Source organism: Podarcis cretensis (assembly GCF_951804945.1).
Source record: "Podarcis cretensis genome assembly, chromosome: 10".
In the NCBI taxonomy this organism is placed as follows: Eukaryota; Metazoa; Chordata; class Lepidosauria; order Squamata; family Lacertidae; genus Podarcis; species Podarcis cretensis.
This window is the reverse complement of record NC_137179.1, coordinates 58,694,897-58,714,532: the sequence shown is the minus strand read 5'-3', so window position 1 is coordinate 58,714,532 and position 19,636 is coordinate 58,694,897. Positions and strand designations below refer to the sequence as shown.

The 19,636-nt window shown below is 44.6% G+C and overlaps 1 protein-coding gene across 1 annotated transcript in view; it reads left to right on the top strand.

The window, feature by feature from the left end:
• The first annotated feature begins 7,909 nt into the window (after positions 1 to 7,909).
• Positions 7,910 to 19,636, top strand: part of SLC13A1 (solute carrier family 13 member 1) — an 87,910-nt gene continuing 76,183 nt past the window's right edge. The window contains exon 1 of the mRNA XM_079994230.1: positions 7,910 to 8,075. The gene's annotated coding sequence lies outside the window, so the exon portion shown is untranslated. The remainder of the gene's footprint in view (positions 8,076 to 19,636) is intronic.

Sequence of the window (19,636 nt, the reverse complement as noted above, 5' to 3'; positions counted from 1 at the left end):
CAGATGTGACATTTGTCACGTGGTTGGGCCCTGCTGCGCAAGCCATCTTCATCTTCATCATCATCATCATCATCATCATCATCATCATCACCATCACCATCATTATCATAGCCAGCTGCAGGGCATCCAAACTGGATCAGGTCCATGGCATGATGGGGGTGCTACTCTAATCCTTTTCTTCATTGTAATGAAGGACATCCTTTCCGTCTCCTTCCCATGGGAGAAAAGTTCCAGTAGCATCAAACTGGAGATTTTCTCCCATTGTGAATAGCAGGTGAGAGCCTCCAAATCTGATCAGACCACAGCATGGGGCAGGGGGAAAGGATTAAAGGCTTATCCTTCTTTGAATCATAGAACTGTAGAGTTGGAAGGGACCCACAGGGTCATCTAGTCCAACCCCCTGTGATGCAGGAATCCTGCTCACACCCATTCCTGGGTGGGCTCAAACCACCAAACTTCTTGTTAACAGATGCACTGACCCTCTGCACCTCAGGAGAGCTCTGTCATGGCTGCAACCCAGCTAAGCCCTCCTACACCAGCTAATTGCACACCGGGGCTAACCAGGTGCAACATCTCAGTATCATACCGTGTTAAACAGTCACGGCTTCCGCTAAAGAATACGGAGAGGTGTACAGTCATACCTTGGTTCTCAAACAGAATCCATTTTGGAAGTCTGTTCGACTTCTGAAAACATTCAAAAACCAAGGCGCGGCTTCCGATTCGCTGCAGGAGCTTCCTGCACTCAGTCAGAAGCTGTGTCAGACATTCAGCTTCCGAAAAACCTTCACAAACCGGAACAAATCCGGGTTTGCGGCGTTCGGGGGCCAAAACTGCTGAGTACCAAGGCGTTTGAGAACCAAGGTACAACTGTAGTTTGTAAAGGGTGCTGAGAGTTGTTGGGAGAGCCCTATTTGCCTCAGAGAGCTACAATTCTCAGAGTGGTTTAACAGTCAATCCCTCTTCCAGGGCATTCTGGGAATTGTATCCCAGAATCAATTCTCAGCACCCATAACAGTTCTTAGGACTCTGTGGGGCAAGCCATGGCTGTTTAATGTGGTCTAATCTGTTTAATAGAGACACAGGTGGTGCTGTGGTTTAAACCCTAGCCACTTGGGCTTGCCGATCGGAAGGTCGGCGTTTCGAATCTGCGTAACGGGGTGAGCTCCCATTGCTTTGTCCCAGCTTCTGCCAACCTAGCAGTTTGAAAGCACACCAGTGCAAGTAGATAGACAGGTACCACTGCAGCTGGAAGGTAAACAGCATTTCTGTGTGCTCTGGCTTTCCTCACTGTGTCTCGTTGTGCCAGAAGCGGTTTAGTCATGCTGGCCATATAACCCAGAAAAGCTGTTTGCAGACAAACACTGGCTCCCTTGGCCTGAAAGCAAGATGAGCGTCACAACCCCATAGTTGCCTTTGACTGGACTTAACCATCCAGGGTGCCTTTACCTTAATGTGATATGAGACTGCTTTAAATGCATAGTGCTTGTACTTAGGAGAACTGTGAACTTCAGCTGTATTAATGCAGGAGGAAGCATTGACAAAATCAATAAAAGATGTAAGCTTTTGTGGCAATGAAATCTTTTCCTGAAAACAGGAGGCTTTGGCAGCAGTGTTTATTCTGTCAGCTGTTCATTACTTCTTTTTTAATCACTTCCTAAATGAAAGCCCTCAGGTAAAGCAGAAAACAGCCACAGATGTTGCCAGACTTTAAGAAGACTGGTAGGTGCAGCCAGAAGCTTCACAAATGATTAAAAAATCAAAATACTATTTTGGATACAGTTTGCTAAATAAAGCTTCATTAAGAAATTCCATATCCTTGAGACATTTTTTAAGGTGGGATAAAAATCTTTCAATAAATAGGAAATACTTTTTTTAATTAAAAAAAATCAAGCATTTCCTCCATCAGATAAAGTACAGGGAAATGATCCTCAGATTAAACAAACAAAGGAACGGAAAATATTGCCTAGTTTGGCTCTAAGAGAATATAATTAGTGCATGCTATGCATCTACTGGGACACGGGGGGCGCTGTGGGTTAAACCACAGAGCCTAGGATTTGCCGATCAGAAGGTCGGCGGTTCAAATCCCTGCAACGGGGTAAGCTCCCTGCTCCTGCCAACCTAGCAGTTTGAAAGCACGTCATAGTGCAAGTAGATAAATAGGTACCACTCCGGCGGGAAGGTAAATGGCATTTCCGTGTGCTGCTCTGGTTCACCAGAAGCGGCTTAGTCATGCTGGCCACATGACCCGGAAGCTGTACGGTGGCTCCCTCGGCCAATAAAGCGAGATGAGCACTGCAACCCCAGAGTCGGTCATGACTGGACCTAATGGTCAGGGGTCCCTTTACCTTTACCTTTATGCATCTACTAAACGGCTTGTGCATGAGAAAGTTGGTCATACCTTATACCCACCCACTCAATTATTATAAAGGATAAACCACACATTGCACTAAATACATCACATGTGACTGTGTTTTTTATTTAATTTATTTAATTACAGATGTGGTTTTCAGAGGGAGCAGCATGTGGGGAGGGGAGTTTAAAGCTTTCTCTATCTAGTTGTGATCCTGTCAAAAATTGGCTCCCTTCTGGGTTAGAAAAGAAGTTCCCATTGGCCTGCAGGGGAGCTTTTATTGCTGGGAAGGAAATAGTTGAAACTGTTCTTCTTGCATACTGTGGGTCTGAGAGAAGTCCCCTTGTGCCTGTAATTAAACAAACCAAATCCTAGTTGCTCGCTGCATAATAAAAGTAACTTTTAAATGGAGATTTCCACAACTGGACTTTGCCCTTAACGATTTTCCTTAGCATATTTGGTGTATGCTGAACCTGTGCTTAATGTATATTGAAAATTCTGGCGTAAAAATAAAGTCATAAGCATCATAGTTGATTGTGTTTTCATGGCTTTGCACACCTTATTGTGAGTTGCTGCGAACACTGTCAGTAGAAAGAGAGGACAGAAGAGTTTCAAATGAATGAATCGTGCAGGTGGAAAAACCACATCTCACCAGTTACACGGAGAACCAGGGTTTCTTAAGTGAATGTAGAAACAAGCCCTGTTAGGTTGTTCAGATTTTTGTTAAATAAATGTGAATGGGGCTGAGGAGCATTGCAGTGGAAGATAATGTCCCAGCTATGCACATTCCATCCCTATGCATATATTGGGCTAAGCAAGACCTTGGCTAGATCATCAGGAGTCCTGTCTTTGCTATACATATCTATAGCACATCACTCTCCTATATGACTGGAGCGAATGGTCAGGGGTCCCTTTACCTTTACCTTACTCCTATGTGCATTCTCTCAATGTGCTTCTGAATGACTGAACAGAGATGATTATGATGATGAATTTCTTTTCTTTTTTAATTTTTATTTATAATTTTCAGGTTTATACATTTCATTAATTTTACAATCATTTTAACATTTCAAAACTTGACTTCCTTCCCCTTCTTCCTGCGGTTCCTTAAAGTTATTTTTTAAATACCTTCTGCATATCCAAATTCATTTAATTTGCTCATTTATTCATCTACTTTAAATATATAGTCTCATGAAACTGCAGGTTATTACAACAATCCTGCCCATGTTTTTATCTGTTTGCAATTTATCTGTAAATATTCAATAAACCATTTCCATTCTTTTATTTTAAAAGAACTTTGTTTTCTTGATTTCTTATTCTTCTGGAGAGTTTCACAATTTCTGCATATTCCATAGGTTTTTGTATCCATTCTTCTTTTGCTGGGACTTCTGCTTCTTTCCATTTGATTATGATGAATTTCAGCAGCCTAAACAAGTTCTCTGACCAGTTTACACCAATGATAGAAATATAAAGGGTTGAATCTAGTGAAATTGCCCAGTTTGCATGACATAACTTTCCCTCCCTCCCTCTCCTCCCCATGTGCGTTCCTCAGATCTTTTCTGAAGGTTTCCCCAAGCATCTAGAGCAGATGAGGGAGAGGAGAGGGAGAATATCTGCTGCAGATGTTCTTGTGCGAACTGATGACTACACAAACGGATGACTTTGTCGGGTACAACCCAAAGTACAATTCCCACTAAGAGTTAATCTATGTCACAGTTGTAAACCTCTTTAATGATTGCTCCCTCTTCCCAGGTGATCCTGGGAATTGTAGTTCTGAGAGAGAGGTGTGTGAAGGATCTGGAAGAAGAAAAGCCCAGCTGACTTACCAAAATACAACTGCCAGGATTCATTTGGGGGAAGCATAAAGGGCAAGTTGAATGGAATTAAACCAATTTATGTTTCAAAGCTCCCCAGGCTAGGTAAAATCAGTTAGAGTGAGAAAAAACTACAACTAATATCAGCAGAGAACAATTAAAGGTAGCATAAAACCCAAAGGGAACTATACTGTATATACTCAAAACTATACTCAAATAAACAGGGTCAGCTTAAAGGAAAGGAGTAGTGATTTCTGGCTGAAGTGCGTAAGTAGTAGTAGTAGTAGTAGTAGTAGTAGTAAAACAACAACAACAACAACAACAACAACAACAACAACAACAACAACAACAACACAGTCGTACCTTGGAAGTCAAACGGAATCCATTCGACTCCTACAACATTTGGAAACCAAAGTGCGGCTTCTGATTGGCTGCAGGAAGCTCCTGCAGCCAATCGGAAGCTGCAGAAACCATGCCGGATGTCCGGCTTCTGAAAATTGTTCAAAAACCGGAACACTCACTTCCGGTTTATGATCGTTTGGGAGCCAAAACGTATGACTAACAAAACGTAATACTACTACTACTACTACTACTACTAATAATAATAATAATAATACAGTGGTACCTCGGGTTACAGACGCTTCAGGTTACAGACGCTTCAGGTTACAGATTCCGCTAATCCAGAAATAGTACCTCGGGTTAAGAACTTTCCTTTAGGATGAGAACAGAAATCGCGCGGCAGCAGCAGCAGGCCCCATTTGCTAAAGTGGTTAAGAACAGTTTCAGGTTAAGAACAGACCTCCGGGACGAATTAAGTTCTTAACCCGAGGTACCACTGTAACAATAATAATAATATGGCATTTCTTATACCTCAGCCATCAGACTGGGTTGCCCCAGCCACTCTGGGCAGCTTCCCTCAAACATATAGAGTGGGGGGGGGAGAGGAAAAGAAGAAGAAGAAGAAGAAGAAGAAGAAGAAGAAGAAGAAGAAGAAGAAGAAGAAGAAGACAGAGAGCATGAAATGCTGCTCAAATCAGGGCTGCCTTCAGATGTCTACGAAAATGAAAGACAGCTCTCCCCTTCAGGTTTCTCTTTTGTCTGACCTGACAGGGAGAGAAAGAGGCAGGCGACATGTGTGAGTGGCTTGAGCGGGTTGTGTGCTCTTTAACCTGACCATTAAAATTCCACATCCCACACAACCTGTCATTAAAGCTTCAGTGGAAACTCGCCAGCCCATGCTTGTATTTATTATGCATCAGCAGAGCTGTGTTTGTGAGAGGCCTGCAAAGTTTAGGCTCAGTGCAAGTGGCTGAAAAGTATATTGTGCTGTATAATTGGATCTCCTAAGAGTGTGCTTTAACCACTGCAGATTTGGAAGAGCCTGGTTGGACACTTCCACTTGTTCCGTGTTTAGAAAGTGTAGGTCCAAGCAGTTTTCTGCTTGCCTTGCTCCTTTCCCAGGGAAAACCCACTCTTTGGTGCTAAATCGGGGCAAATGTCAATCTGGAGAAAACCCACGTTGCTGTTTGTTCTGACTGAATGCCGAAGAGCAGATTTCCCTGGGGGGGAGCAGTGAGAGTAGTAGTCGTTGTTGTTGTCGTTGTAATATATTTATACCCTGCCCATCTGGCTGGGTTCCCCCAGGCACTCTGGGCAGCTGCCAACAGAATATTTAAAACACGATAAAACATCAAACATTAAAAACTTGGGCGTTCCACAGGGTGGGCGCCACTACCAAGAAGGCCCTCTGCCTGGTTCCCTGTAACCTCACTTCTCGCATTGAGGGAACCGCCAGAAGGCCCTCAGAGCTGGACCTCAGTATCCAGGCAGAACAATGGGGGTGGAGAAGCTCCTTCAGGCAACATCAAACCATCTAGACTTGGGTTATCCACATCCCCACCAGTAGGTGGCACACAAATAACACCTGTTATGGATACCTAGTTTATTATGCAATGTCTCCTGTCAACTTTTGTCTCATGAGCTCAGGTTTGACAGAGGAAGAAATCCTGCAGATAACCAGCTCGTTCTGACGTGGAAACCTCTGCTGAGGAAGGTGAGGCAGATCTTGTGCAAAGCATTTCCTGAGATGTATCTCAAAATCAAAGATGGCAAGAAAATGGGGGGAATGTAGCGGCTGGGACTCAGTGGTGACTGGAGCCTGCTGGGTCTTGGTAGGATGAAAGGCATGGAGCCCAACTGTAGGTGGTGCCAGAACCAATGACAGCAGACACAACAAATTCTCATCTCCTTCTCCTTCAACAAATTCTCCTTCTCCCTGCTGAGTTCTAGAAGGGCAACACTGAGACTGAGAAGAAGGAAGCTGGCAGGTGGTGCCACCTACATGACTGTCTGTAAGTAAGGAGGCATGCAAGTTGACGCTGGCTTAAAGCAGATTGTTCTTGGTGAGGCAGTACCCCACTCATCCTGCTTGGCCAACCTTCAGTGCTGGTATGGTGAATAAGGATGCATTTTTTATCTTTTTCTTTTTTTTTAAAAAAAAAATCTGCTTCAGAAGATAGCCTATTCTCTCCTGCAATGTTGTCTGCGAATAGTAGAACACTTGTAGAAGCTGAAGACCAAAACAACCAAGGAGTAACTACTCTCATCCCTTCTGCATGATGTACAGTAGGAGGAGTCTGTGCATCTACAGTGGTACCTCGGGTTACATACGCTTCAGGTTACATAAGCTTCAGGTTACAGATTCCGCTAGCCCAGAAATAGTGCTTCAGGTTAAGAACTTTGCTTCCGGATGAGAACAGAAATTGTGCTCCGGTGGTGCAGCGGCAGCAGGAGGCCTCATTAGCTAAAGTGGTGCTTCAGGTTAAGAACAGTTTCAGGTTAAGTACGGACCTCCGAAACAAATTAAGTACTTAACCCAAGGTACCACTGTATTTAGGTGGCCGAAATTAAGAGCCTTTCCCATCTCTAGTTGGCCCTAGGATGGGGGAGCGCAAAATGAAAAGCAAAATGTATCGGACCCCATCCATTTACAGAAAACCACAAGCTCAGGGTAACATTTAAACCATACCCTCCAAACGTTTCTCCAATGAAAATAGGGATATGTTGTTGTTGTTGTTGTTGTTGTTGTTGTTGTTGTTGCATTTATACCCTGCCCATCTGACTGGGTTGGTCCGGCCACTCTGGGCTGCTTCCAGAACATATAAAAACATAATAGAACATTAAAAATCTTTCTTACACAGGGCTACCTTCAGATGTCTTCTAAAGGCTGTATAGTTACTTATTTCCTTGGCTCAAGGGTCACATAACTCCATACCCTCCAACATTTCTCCAATGAAACTTGGTATGTCGTAAGGAAAAGCAGGGCATTCAAGAATCAAACCAGAAACTGGGACAGCTTCTGTAAATCAGGTACTGTCCCCAGAATTTAACTAAGGGCCCTTTAATTACAGTGGGTCTAAATAATCTTTAAAACCCAAGTAATCAACTTGAATTGCTATGTGGATCACAGCCAAAACAAAAAACAAAAGAAAAAACCACTCTGTTCCCTTTTGCCTCATTGTCCAGAGCACTTGCGTTCTGCAGTGATCAGAGTAAATTGGGTACAACAAGCCATTGCCTGTTATGAAGTCAGAAGCTGAAACAAAAGACGTACTTGTTCAGAGAAGCTGACTTTTGGAGGAAGAGAAAGAAAATGGAGCAACAACTTACCAAGAGGTGGTTCCCTCTTGTCCTAGTTTGCCTCTACCACACCTCTCCCTTGACACATAAACCAACCTCCTATTTAATCTCTCTCCCTACGTGGTGGAGACTTCCCTCAAAGACAGCCAAGGCAGAAGCACCTGCTCTTGGTTTACTACTCGGTGAAGCTCTTGTCATCACAGAACAAGCTTCCATGGACATTTCATAAACCTTCCTCTTGGATCTAGCTCCAGATTGGGTCAACTTCTTTGCTGGTAAGTTTCTGAACTTCCTCCCCTGCCCTGTGTGGCTTCAGTAATCTGAATCCCAATGGCTTTCCTATCTACAGTCTTTTATGAGCTAGGAAAGATAGTTAGCTTTGCATTTTATAGTCTCTTTATCTAAAATATCGATTTTCTGCAAAATAGTTATAAGCGGCCGAGAAAGAGCCAAGAAAGTTGTTCCAACTTCGAAGTGTTTGTGTTCAACTGTGCAATCTGAACCATGCTTACACAGAAGTCATGGGGCTTACTTCCAGGTAAGGGGAGTTAGGATTGCAACTAAAACTCAAGATCTCGAAGGGAAGCATTTTTTAAGATCAATGGTCATTCAGCTTGAGCGCAAAGAGGATGCATGTGGTTGGAAAAGAACAAAAGAACCCTGTTTTCCTTAATGAGTGGTGCTTAACCCTACAGAGTTGCTTCTGAAACAGGCTGAAGGATTCAAAAAGATTTGTCATGAGCAGGATGAAGGCACTGCCTCATATCTTAAAAGCCTCATATCTTAAAAGCTTCTCCAAACTGGAAATGGCTGCATTCCAGAATGAATACCCTGCAAGAGTCCCGGAAAAAGCGGGACATCCTGTTTCCCCCCTGCAAGAGCATGGCAGCCATTTTGCGCTGAGAACTTGCCCCAGAAAAAGCACTTTTGGGGGGGGCACGAACTTGTGTGGCACCCCAAAACAGGCATTTCAGGGGCCCTGAAAAAAGCGCCTCTTTGGGGTTCCATGATTTTGTGTGTGTCATGTGACTTCTGCAGACAGGAAGATGCATGTCCCAGTTTTGGAACTCAACATGTTGGAGGGTATGAGATTGTCCATTTCTAATTGAGAATGAGTGAGCAGAAACTGTCGACAGAGGTTATAAATCTTTGCCCACTACCTCTAAAACAGGGGTTGAGCCCTTTTCAAACTCATAGATCAAAGTGGTAAGCATTTTGTGTGAGAGTTCCTTTCCTGACCCCACCCTGTTCCTCCCCACACTGCCATTTTTGTGATGCGTTTAGGGACATTTTCAGGTTACCTTAGGGTTGGAGCCGTGTGCGATTGTGGGTCATTCGACGCACATTAACCAGTCATTGTCTATACTGCAATGGAGGAAGCCACACAGCAGCGGTGTGGAACTAAAGGCCTGGACCCTCAGGCCATGCCCTCACCAGGCCATACTCCTTCCCTCAGGTCACAACATTCCTCACCCCTGATCTGTACCTTCCTTTAATGCTTTCTTCCTTGAATGTTAAAATGTGTCCATGAAATATTGTAATGCTTGTTCCTTTCCTGGATGAAAGTGGAGGGGTGTTTGTAGCTGTAGAAATCTCCGGCATGCAGCCTCCCATACAAAAGTAAGAGCCACATCCATTGCTACACCCACTTTTGTCTGTGGTCAAACCCCTCCCTCCATACACAATTGCCTCAGGCCCCAGCTACAATGGGCCTGCAATCCCCTGAGAGTTCAGTTTAGTCTGTGGCTGAAAAAAGTCTCCCACCCAGAGCAATCTAAAGATAATTCCAAAGATGTATGTCTTTTTATGCACATAGATCCATAATTGAACTAAGGGCTAAAGGAGAGCATGATAATTTATATCTAATGTTAGGTAAAGGTAAAAGGGAAAGGACCCCTGGATGGTTAAGTTCAATCAAAGGCAACTATGGGGGTTGCGGTGCTCATCTGGCTTTCAGGCCGAGGGAGCCAGCGTTTGTCCACAGACAGCTTTCCGGGTCACATGGCCAGCATGACTAAACCACTTCTGGAGCAACAGAACAGAAACCAGAGCGCATGAAAATGCCGTTTACCTTCCCGCCGCAGTGGTACCTATTTACTTGCACTGATGTGCTTTCGGACTGCTAGGTTGGCAGGAGCTGGGACACAGCAACGGGAGCTCACCCCATCATGCAGATTCAAATCGCTGACCTTCCAGTCCCCAAGCCCAAGAGGCTCAGTGGTTTAGACCACAGTGCCACCCACGTGCTTATGTTAACCCTACTCAGAATAGATGGATGGATGGACAGAAACTTTATTTGCAGTAGCCAATTGCCATAGCACAAAGATAAAATATAGTGGGGATAGACATAAATAGTTAGCTACTCAGAGTAGACCCAATGATATTAATTGGCATGATTAACTTAGGCCCATGAATTTCATCAAACCTACTCTGATTAATGAAGAAGTTCTCTCTGCCACCTTTGGGAAATGTCCACATAAATATTACTCTGGAATTAGCTTCCGTGGAACGACTGGGCTGGTAAGCTGCAGGGTGGATTACATTTTCAAGTACCGCATCAGTGTAATCATTATGAGGCACACACACTTACATGGCAATTTCACTGCAATCTGCCAGAAACCCTCCAGCTCAAGGCAAGAACAACCTTTCCTTATCACCCATATTCCTTAACAACATGTTTGCTAAAAAAAAGCAAACCAGGAAACGGATGCTGAAAGGCAATTAAAATTTGGCTGAGCATATGCCTAAACTGGATCTGACAGTTCAAAGCTGAGGATTCAGGAAGAAGTTCCAAAAGAGAAAACCACAAGGCCTGAAATCATTTTGATATAGATGTGTCTTTGGCAAACCCAGTGCTGTTTTTCTAGAAAAAGAGGTGTTGGAACTTGCCATGAATGCCTCCCTTGTTCTCTTATAATGGAGAGCCAACCTGAGAGGCGGCGGAACTAAATTCTGGTGAGTTCCAATGGAAAAAAAATACCTGGGGAAGTTCATGACTAAGATGAAGGGGAGATGGGACTAAGCAAGCCTTAAGTCAGAGATTACTGTGAGAATGGTGAACGTTGGCTATTGAGGAACAAATGCACCTGATAACAGCTTTCTTTCTTTTTTGTAGAATTAGTGGTTAGGTTAGGGAACTTGTGGCCTTCCAGGTATGTCGGGTTCTTGTTCCTATCATTTCATTAAAAAATATAAATAGATACATTTCTATACTGTTCCTTTTTATTTTAAGAAAAAAATTCCAAAGAGGTTTAGAGCCTACATCAAAGCATCAAATCAAACAATCTGAAATTTAAAAAATACAGAAGGAAATCAGATACAGAGCATGAATTCAAAGCCACATAATTAACAGGAAACTAAAAATGTTATCTTAAAGATTTCAAAATAAGACATAACAAAGGAGGTCCAGCATAGAATACACATTTAACACAGCAAAGTTAACACAACTAACTTTTTTAATGTTTGATGTTTTACTGTGCTTTTTTATATGCTGTAAGCTGCCCAGAATGGATGGGGAAACTCAGCTAGATGGGCAGGGTATTATTATTATTATTATTATTATTATTAATAATAATAGAGTTACATTTGTTGTTTGTTGGCATCCATCTGTCCTGGAAGACAACGGGAGAGTGCACATTTTGGGGTGAAGAAAAATTGTTGAAAAGTTGCAGTGCCCTTTGTGGTTGTAGAGGGTCAAGTACCGGGGTCAAGTATAGAATACACATTAAATACAACATAGTAACCCAAAAAACTTAACAAATATTTCAAAATGAAACACTACTAAAGAAGTCAGCTATAAAATACACATTTAAAACAGCATAGTTAACAGGAGAATAACATATTATCTTAAACACAGAACATATCTGCTGCTGCTGCTGCTGCTGCTGCTACTACTGCCAGTGGTGGTTCATGGTGGGCAGTGGCTGTGGAAGTTCGGGCTCAAGGACCTGGGTTTACACTAAGAGACCTGGTACCTGGTGGAGTAGCAGAGGGAATTCAGGGTGATGCTAAGAGTTGCATGTGGCATGTCACTATTTGCTTGCTTGCTTGCTGCCAATCTGTCTAGGTTGCCCCAGCCACCCTGGGCGGTTTTCAAAAAATCAAAACAGCCAACACAGTAAAACATCAACCATTAAAGGCTTCCTTATACAGAGCTGCCTTCATACGTCTTCTAAAAGTTGTATGGTTCTTTGACATCTGATGGAAGGGTGTTCCACAGAGCAGGCACTACTACCAAGAAGTCTCTCTGCCTGGTTCCCCTTAACTTCACTTCTCGCAGTGAGGGAACTACCAGAAGGTCCTTGGAGGAGAACCTCAGTGTCTGGGCTGAGCGATGGGGATGGAAACGTTCCTTTGGCCATACAGTGGTACCTCAGGTTACATAGGCTTCAGGTTACAGACTCCGCTAACGCAGAAATAGTGCTTCAGGTTAAGAACTTTGCTTCAGGATGAGAACAGAAATCGTGCTCTGGCGGTGCGGCGGCAGCAGGAGGCCCCATTAGCTAAAGTGGTGCTTCAGGTTAAGAACAGTTTCAGGTTAAGAACGGACCTCCAGAACGAATTAAGTACTTAACCTGAGGTACCACTGTACAGGGATACCTTTCACAGACACATCTTCTATTTCAACAACTCTGTACATTTCCCCTCCCTTCTCAACTATAGAACAAACCGCTAGCATGTCCATTGCTCCACTAACTTGTTCCCCTGACCCCCCACCCATCCCTGCCACGCAGCCCCCAAACGATTACACAGAAGGGCTGAAAAAGGTTCTGCAGCTCTGATACGACTATAACCACGCAGCGTATCCAAAAGCCGCCGCCAGAAATACAGGGGCAAAATAATTCAACGGGGAAAAGCCAGCAGTCAGCTCAATAAAAGATGAAAGCGTGGCTTTAGCAGCAATACTCATGTAACCCTCCGAGCTAAATAATAAGCAAGGCTACCGCTTTCCGACATCAATGACCCATCATGTCACAAACCCTTCCTTTCTTTTAAATCTATTTTTCACTGAGGACTAAGTGTTCTCTTCTCCAGCATTAGAGGTTTAGAGTGAACAGCTCCTCATTCCCCTTTTACTGTAGTTACACAGTTAATAAGTTGGAGGGCAGCTTTAAAGCTTAGCATGCCTTGGCAGTTAAATGCTTTGGTCATGAAAGTGATATTGAATTTGTACGATTCTAGTAGGACTGAGACTTCTGAATTCTTCAGTACAGAAGCTGACAAAGGGAAGGGGTGGAAACCAACTGAGGAGAGGGTAGAAGTGGTGTCCCCTTTTTTTGGAAATGCATCCTTTTCAAATAATTTATAGGAAAAGCTTTGAGTTAAAATACAGCAGGGTTTCCCAAACTTGGGTCTCTGTCTGTATTGGGACTACAGTTCCCATCATCACTGACCACTGGTTCTACTAGCTAGGGATGATGGGAGTTGTAGTCCAACAACAGCTGGAGACCCAAGTTCAGGAAACCCTGAAATACAATGTGAGTTAAAATACAATGGACTGGATTTAATATTGTTGATAATGTAATGAATGGCTCTTTAGTTATAGATTAAATCCTTTAGCAGAAAACCCTTTTCGGGGTATGGAATACAGTAATCCCTCCTCTTACTGTGATGGCCTGGGATTCGGATTCGGATGCTGAACCTGAGGAATCCCAGCCTGCACAGGATTCCCCGCCTCCAGAACCAGCTGAGCCGGGCCTGGGGCATGAGCCTGAAGGGTCCTCACCTGTCCTGGATCCTCAGGTGCAGGCACCAGCTGAGTCTGCTCTGGCTCCTGAGGGGGTGGAGGACCCATTGCCTGCAGGTGCTCCACTCTCAGCCCTGTCAGGGGAAGCTGAGGTTGCCTCTGGGTCCGGTAACCCTCCAGCCTCTCCTGAGCTGCAGAGGCTCGGAGCAGAGAGGCGGAGGGAACTAAGTTCCTGCAGGAGGAGTGTTCACCTCCAGGCCAGGAAAGGCGAGTCACCTGAGGATCAGGGCCACCCTATGCCTCAGGGCAGATAAAAGCCAGCCAGCCCCAGTCCCAAGTTGCGGGAGCAACATTGCTGGTTGCCAGATCCTGCCTGAACCCTGCCCTCCACCCAGCTTCAGCTTTTATGGACTGCCTCCATATTGCACCTTCGACCACCGACTGGACTTGGACCTCACCTCTAGGTGACCAGCACACTTACACACATTTGACTTGCAGGATTTCAACCATATGTGGTTGATGGTGGGCTCACTGGCAGAGGAAGAGGGGGTGGGGGAGCGCACCGCCCCTGGCAGCGCGATCCTGGTGGGGTTCCATCACGGCTGTTCCCCCGTCCCTGGGACTTGCGCCAGCCCTGCCCCCGCCTGCTTTCCGCCCCCGGTGCTGGAGCATGAATCTTTGCCACTGGTTGGGTTGGTCGAAATGGTACAAGTCAAGTCACAAGTGAGTTGGGGAGCTTGGAAGCTCTTTGCACTGGGCCCACTTGAGGTTACCTGCTACAAACGGAGTTTTTAAGTCCTCTGCCTTGCTTGCCGGTTCCGGAAGGCTCTTGTGAGATCTCACGGGACAATTTGACTTCATCAGAGATCTCACACCTTCTAGAGCCTGTGCACCAAGCAGATCTAGCCTCATCAAAGCAAGGCTTTTTGTGCCAGGTCACCCAAGCAGCCCCAGAATCAAAAAAGCTTTTTCAAGCTCCTGGTTTTGCTTGCTGAGCCAGGAGCTGGTTAGATGCAGAGGGTTGCTGGGAGGAACCTCAGTAAGCTCTCCACCTTCCTGACTCCCAGAATCAGGAGAGGCATGAAATGGGAGGCACAAAGACAGGCACATGGGTGTGGGTGGGTGTACATGTTGAAAATATTATTTAAATTAAAGCAAATATTAAAAATGGCATTTAGGAAAATCATTATTTACTGGGAGGAAGACAGCAAAGGGACAGGACGACAAAGGTGCTTCTTGTCTAACTTGGGATACCATTTGGTCTGGGGATGGTGCTGATTATTGGGCTACAGTTGCACATCTGTGCTAGTGATCTTGCTTATATCCCTGTTAGACCTTTGGTTCCAATAGCTCAGGAGTGTCCAAGCTGGTGCATTCCAGATAGTTTGGACTACAGGCCCTATTAGCCCTGCTTGGCAAAAGCTGCAATAGCTGATGTAAATAAATAAAGAGTTTTGATAACCCCCCCAAAGCAACAAAATAAATTTGGGTCAAATACAATGCCACCTTTTGTATATCCACATTTTTGTGGCTACCTCCAGCTCTTGGAACAAAAGCTGAGGTAATTCGAACCTTGTTGATAGAAGTGAGAGTGCTGCCAAGATACACGTTCGATCTTCTATGCTTCCTTATTAGATTACGGAAAGAAGTTGCAAATAATTACTATGCTTCCTAGAAGGGAAGAAAGGGAAGAAAGAGGAGATAAATTATGGTGATACAGTGGTTAATAACTCTGGTTAATAACTTAATTCATTCCGGAGGTTCATTCTTAACCTGAAACTGTTCTTAACCTGAGGTACCACCTTAGCTAATGGGACCTCCTGCTGCCGCCATGCCACCGCCGCGTGATTTCTGTTCTCATCCTGAGGTAAAGGTCTTAACCTGAGGTATTACTTCTGGGTTAGTGGAGTCTGTAACCTGAAGCGTTTGTAACCCGAAGCATTTGTAACCCAAGGTACCACTGTACTTGAAATATCAAGAGGTTGCAAAACCTCTTGCTTCTCTTTTCATGAAGTTCAGGCCATCTGTCAGTGTCCAAGTAAGCTATAAATGTGGTTTGATGAGATGTCTGGTGCAGTCCACAGATGATTCAGACAGATGAACCAGAAAAGCAATTTGGTTCTTAGCGATGTGAAGCTGAGGCTTCGTATAGACGGAAGAATTGGAAGATAACATTGAACTGGCATCGCGAGCAGCCAGAATCAGAAAGCAGGCAAGGAAATCACCCACCAGTGTAAATCTGTGATGGGGGAAATTGCACCAGTCAAAGTTACACCACCATTAAAGGTGAAGGTGCCTTGCTTTGAATTCAACAAATCTGTTTAAAGAATGTGCCAGAAAATCCAATGTATTAAAGGAAGCACGAAAAGAGTCAAAGGAGTTTTTGAACAGTGTTCCGAGTTCTGGGAAAATGCAAAGTAATCTGAATACTGCACAGGGAGAGTTGCATTATCTTACCATATACTGGTTTGCCATTCTGGTGCGATCAAATGTACCAATGCGGCTCAGTGGTAGAGCATATTCCTTGCACACAAAGATTCCTCAGTTTGACTCCTGGCATATCCAGGTATGGCTGACGTAGACCCTCCATTGAAACCCTGGAGAACTGTTGCCAGTCTGGATGTAAATAATACTGAACCAACAGTTTGACTCCATGTCTCCAGGTCATGAGTTCAAGCCCGATGTTGGGCAAAAAATAAAATAAAAATTCCTGCACTGCAGGGGGTTGGACTAAATAATAATAATAATAATAATAATAATAATAATAATTTTTTATTTATACCCCGCCCTCCCCAGCCAAGGCCGGGCTCAGAGCAGCTTACAAGCAATAATAAAAACAAGATGAATGATTACAAACTTAAAAACAAAAATAAAACACAACATTAAAATAATGGAACATTAAAATATTAAAATGTAGCCTCATCGCAGGAGGAGAAGGAAAAGAAGGGGAAAAGAGAGAGAGAGAGAGAGAGAGAGAGAGAGAGAGAGAAAGAAAGAAAGGGAGGGAGGGAATCAAACTGGCTCCAAGCCAAAGGCCAGGCGGAACAACTCTGTCTTACAGGCCCTGCGGAAGGAAATCAGATCCTGCAGGGCCCTGGTCTCATAAGGCAGAGCGTTCCACCAGGCCGGAGCCAGAGTTGAAAAGGCCCTGGCTCTGGTCGAAGCCAATCTAACTTCCTTAGGGCCCGGGACCACTAGGGTGTTGTTATTTATGGACCTTGAGGCTCTCCGTGGGGCATACCAGGAGAGGCGGTCCCGTAGGTACGAGGGTCCTAGGCCGTGAAGGGCTTTAAAGGTCAAAAGCAGCACCTTAAATCTGACCCTGTACTCCACCGAGAGCCAGTGCAGCTTGAAAAGCACTGGGTGAATATGCTCCCATGGCAGAGACCCCGTGAGGAGCCTCGCTGCAGCATTCTGCACCCGCTGGAGTTTCTGGGACAGCTTCAAGGGCAGCCCCGCGTAGAGCGAATTACAGTAGTCAAGCCTGGAGATGACCGTCGCATGGATCACTGTGGCCAAGTCAGGGCGGGAAATGTAAGGGACCAACTGCTTGATGCGGCGAAGGTGGAAAAATGTCGCCTTGGCTGTTGCTGTAACCTGCGCCTCCATGGAAAGGGAGGCGTCAAGGATTACACCCAAACTCTTAACGGAAGGCAATGGCACTAATTGGGCCCCCGCAAGAGAAGGGAGTTGGTCCCTCATCCCCATGCCATCCCGACCTAGCCATAGGACCTCTGTCTTCGAAGGATTTGGTTTCAATCGGCTCCCACGAAACCATCCAGCCACAGCTTCCAAGCATCTGGTCAATGTGTTTGGGGCTGAGTCGGTGTGGCCATCCATCAGCAGATAGAGCTGAGTGTCATCAGCATATTGGTGACAGCCCAGCCCAAAGCTCCGGATAATCTGGGCAAGGGGGCGCATAAAGATGTTAAAAAGCATCGGGGAGAGAATTGCGCCCTGCGGCACTCCACACACCAAGGAGTGGCGCGACGACATTTCCCTCCCAAGTGCCACCCTCTGTCCCCGACCAGAGATAAAAGAGCACAACCAGTTACGGGCTATGCCCTGTATCCCCACGTCTGCGAGGCGGTGGTCCAGAAGATCATGATCGACCATGTCAAAGGCTGCTGACAAATCTAAATGACCCTCACGATTCATTCCAATTCTGCAATTCTAGAATTCTAAGATTCTAAGGCTGCGTCCTACGTTCTTAGAGTTGCTGCATTTCACAATTCAAGAAGACAGGAAATATTTTCATGTATGTGACAACAGCAGCACGGATGCTATTAGTCCAGAGATGGAAAGAAGACAAAGTGTCTACCAGAGAGGAATGGCAAATTAAGCTGTTAGACTACACTGAAATGGCAAAACTGACCGGAAAGCTCAGGGACCAAGAATACAAAAGTTTCAAGAAAGAATGGGGGAAATTAAATTATTACTGTAAGCAGAGGAAAACATTAGCAGGATTTTAATCTCGCTTGAAATGTTACAAATACTATGGACAATATGGATAGATATAAAATATAGACTATGACATAATATGCAGTTGAAAACATTGACATTAGAACCCATGGAGGGGATGAGGGGGGGAAGTCTCGAGAAATATCTTTATATGGATATGTATTTGGTTTTGTTATAAATTTATATCTGTAAAATCAAATAAAAATGATTTTTAAAAAAGAAGAAGACAGGAAATAGACAGTGCAGGCTACCCAGGCTGTTGTAGAGATTGGGTGCCAAAGACAGCCTTGTTTCTTTTCCCCGTTGTGGAAAAGATGCCTTCTTCTGAAGATAGTTGTTGTTGTTTAGTTGTGTCCGACTCTTCGTGACCCCATGAAGGTTAGCTCAACCATAGATACATTCCTGAAGAGGTAGCACTATGTACTTCTAGATGGGCTTAGAAACTTTTGGTCTGAAATCAAAGCGTCAGAAACAGTATGGGAACATAATGACATAGTTAAAATAATGGGTAGAAACAGCTTATTCACTGAGCTTTGTAGTACAAATTAATCCATCTAAGATAAGATGGGAATTCAGATGCTTGCTCAAAGTGAAGGAGCCTTTGAGTGCTTTCCAGGTGAAAAGTGGTGAAGGCTTCAAAGGCATTCCAAAGGTGGAGACTTTGACCACAATCTGAGTTGCCTACCTCTGCCACCACCTTCCGCTTTCAGTACCCAAACTTATCCTGAGGGATTGGGAGGAAGCAGGAGAAGTAGCAGAAAAGGAGGCCAATCTGTGAATCTGGGATCATCTAAGGAAGCTGAATGGCGGGAGACTCAAGACAGATTCAAAGGCTTCTTCATAAAATAATACATAATTAAACTATAGCAAGGTATAGCAATGGCCGCCATCTTGGACAACTTTAAATGATTAGTCAAATTCATGGAGGATAAGGCTTTCAATGGCTGCACAGCGTGTCTCTGAATATAACTTGCTAGGGTATATGATTGGGAGAATGCTGTCAAGCTCTTGGTCTTGCTTGTGGGTTTTGGATAGGCCTCCATTTGGCCACTGGGGGAACAGAACGTTTTCCTAGATGGACCTTAGGTCTGATCTAGCAGGTTTCCTCTTATGAAATCACTTTCAGATGTTTTATAGGAAGCAATTCATAAATGGAACCTAAATAAATAATAAAAATATTCTCGTATCTTTTTCTCACTGGGCCTTTTCTTGCCTGGAAGAAGAGGTAAGGCATAATCTCAGGCCTCAATGGAGCACCTTTGTCTACCAGGGATTGAGATTAGGACTACTGCTTCCTCCATCCATCATTTATGCCAGAAAGAAAGCCCTGGAGGAAAGGATGCACATAAATTTTCTGCCAGGAATTTTATAACTGGCTGTCCTAGTCCAAGTCTCTGGTTGAGCCCTGAGACTGTACACTACTTCATCTTCCCCTCTGTGCTCCTAAGTAAGGTTCTGTAAAGGACTGGTTGAATGGCGAAGAGCAGTGGGAGACGCCAGCCCAAGGACCCCCCCCCCCGGGATGACACAGACGAAAAAGACTTAGACCCAGGACAGTGGTGGTGAGACACTGAGGACCGGTCTGCGGAAGGGACAAGCTGGGAGGTGATAGAAGCAGGAAGTTTCAGAAGAAGAAAGCCATTCCAGGACAGGGTTGGGTGCTGAGGGTCACAGTGTGAGCACAGAATC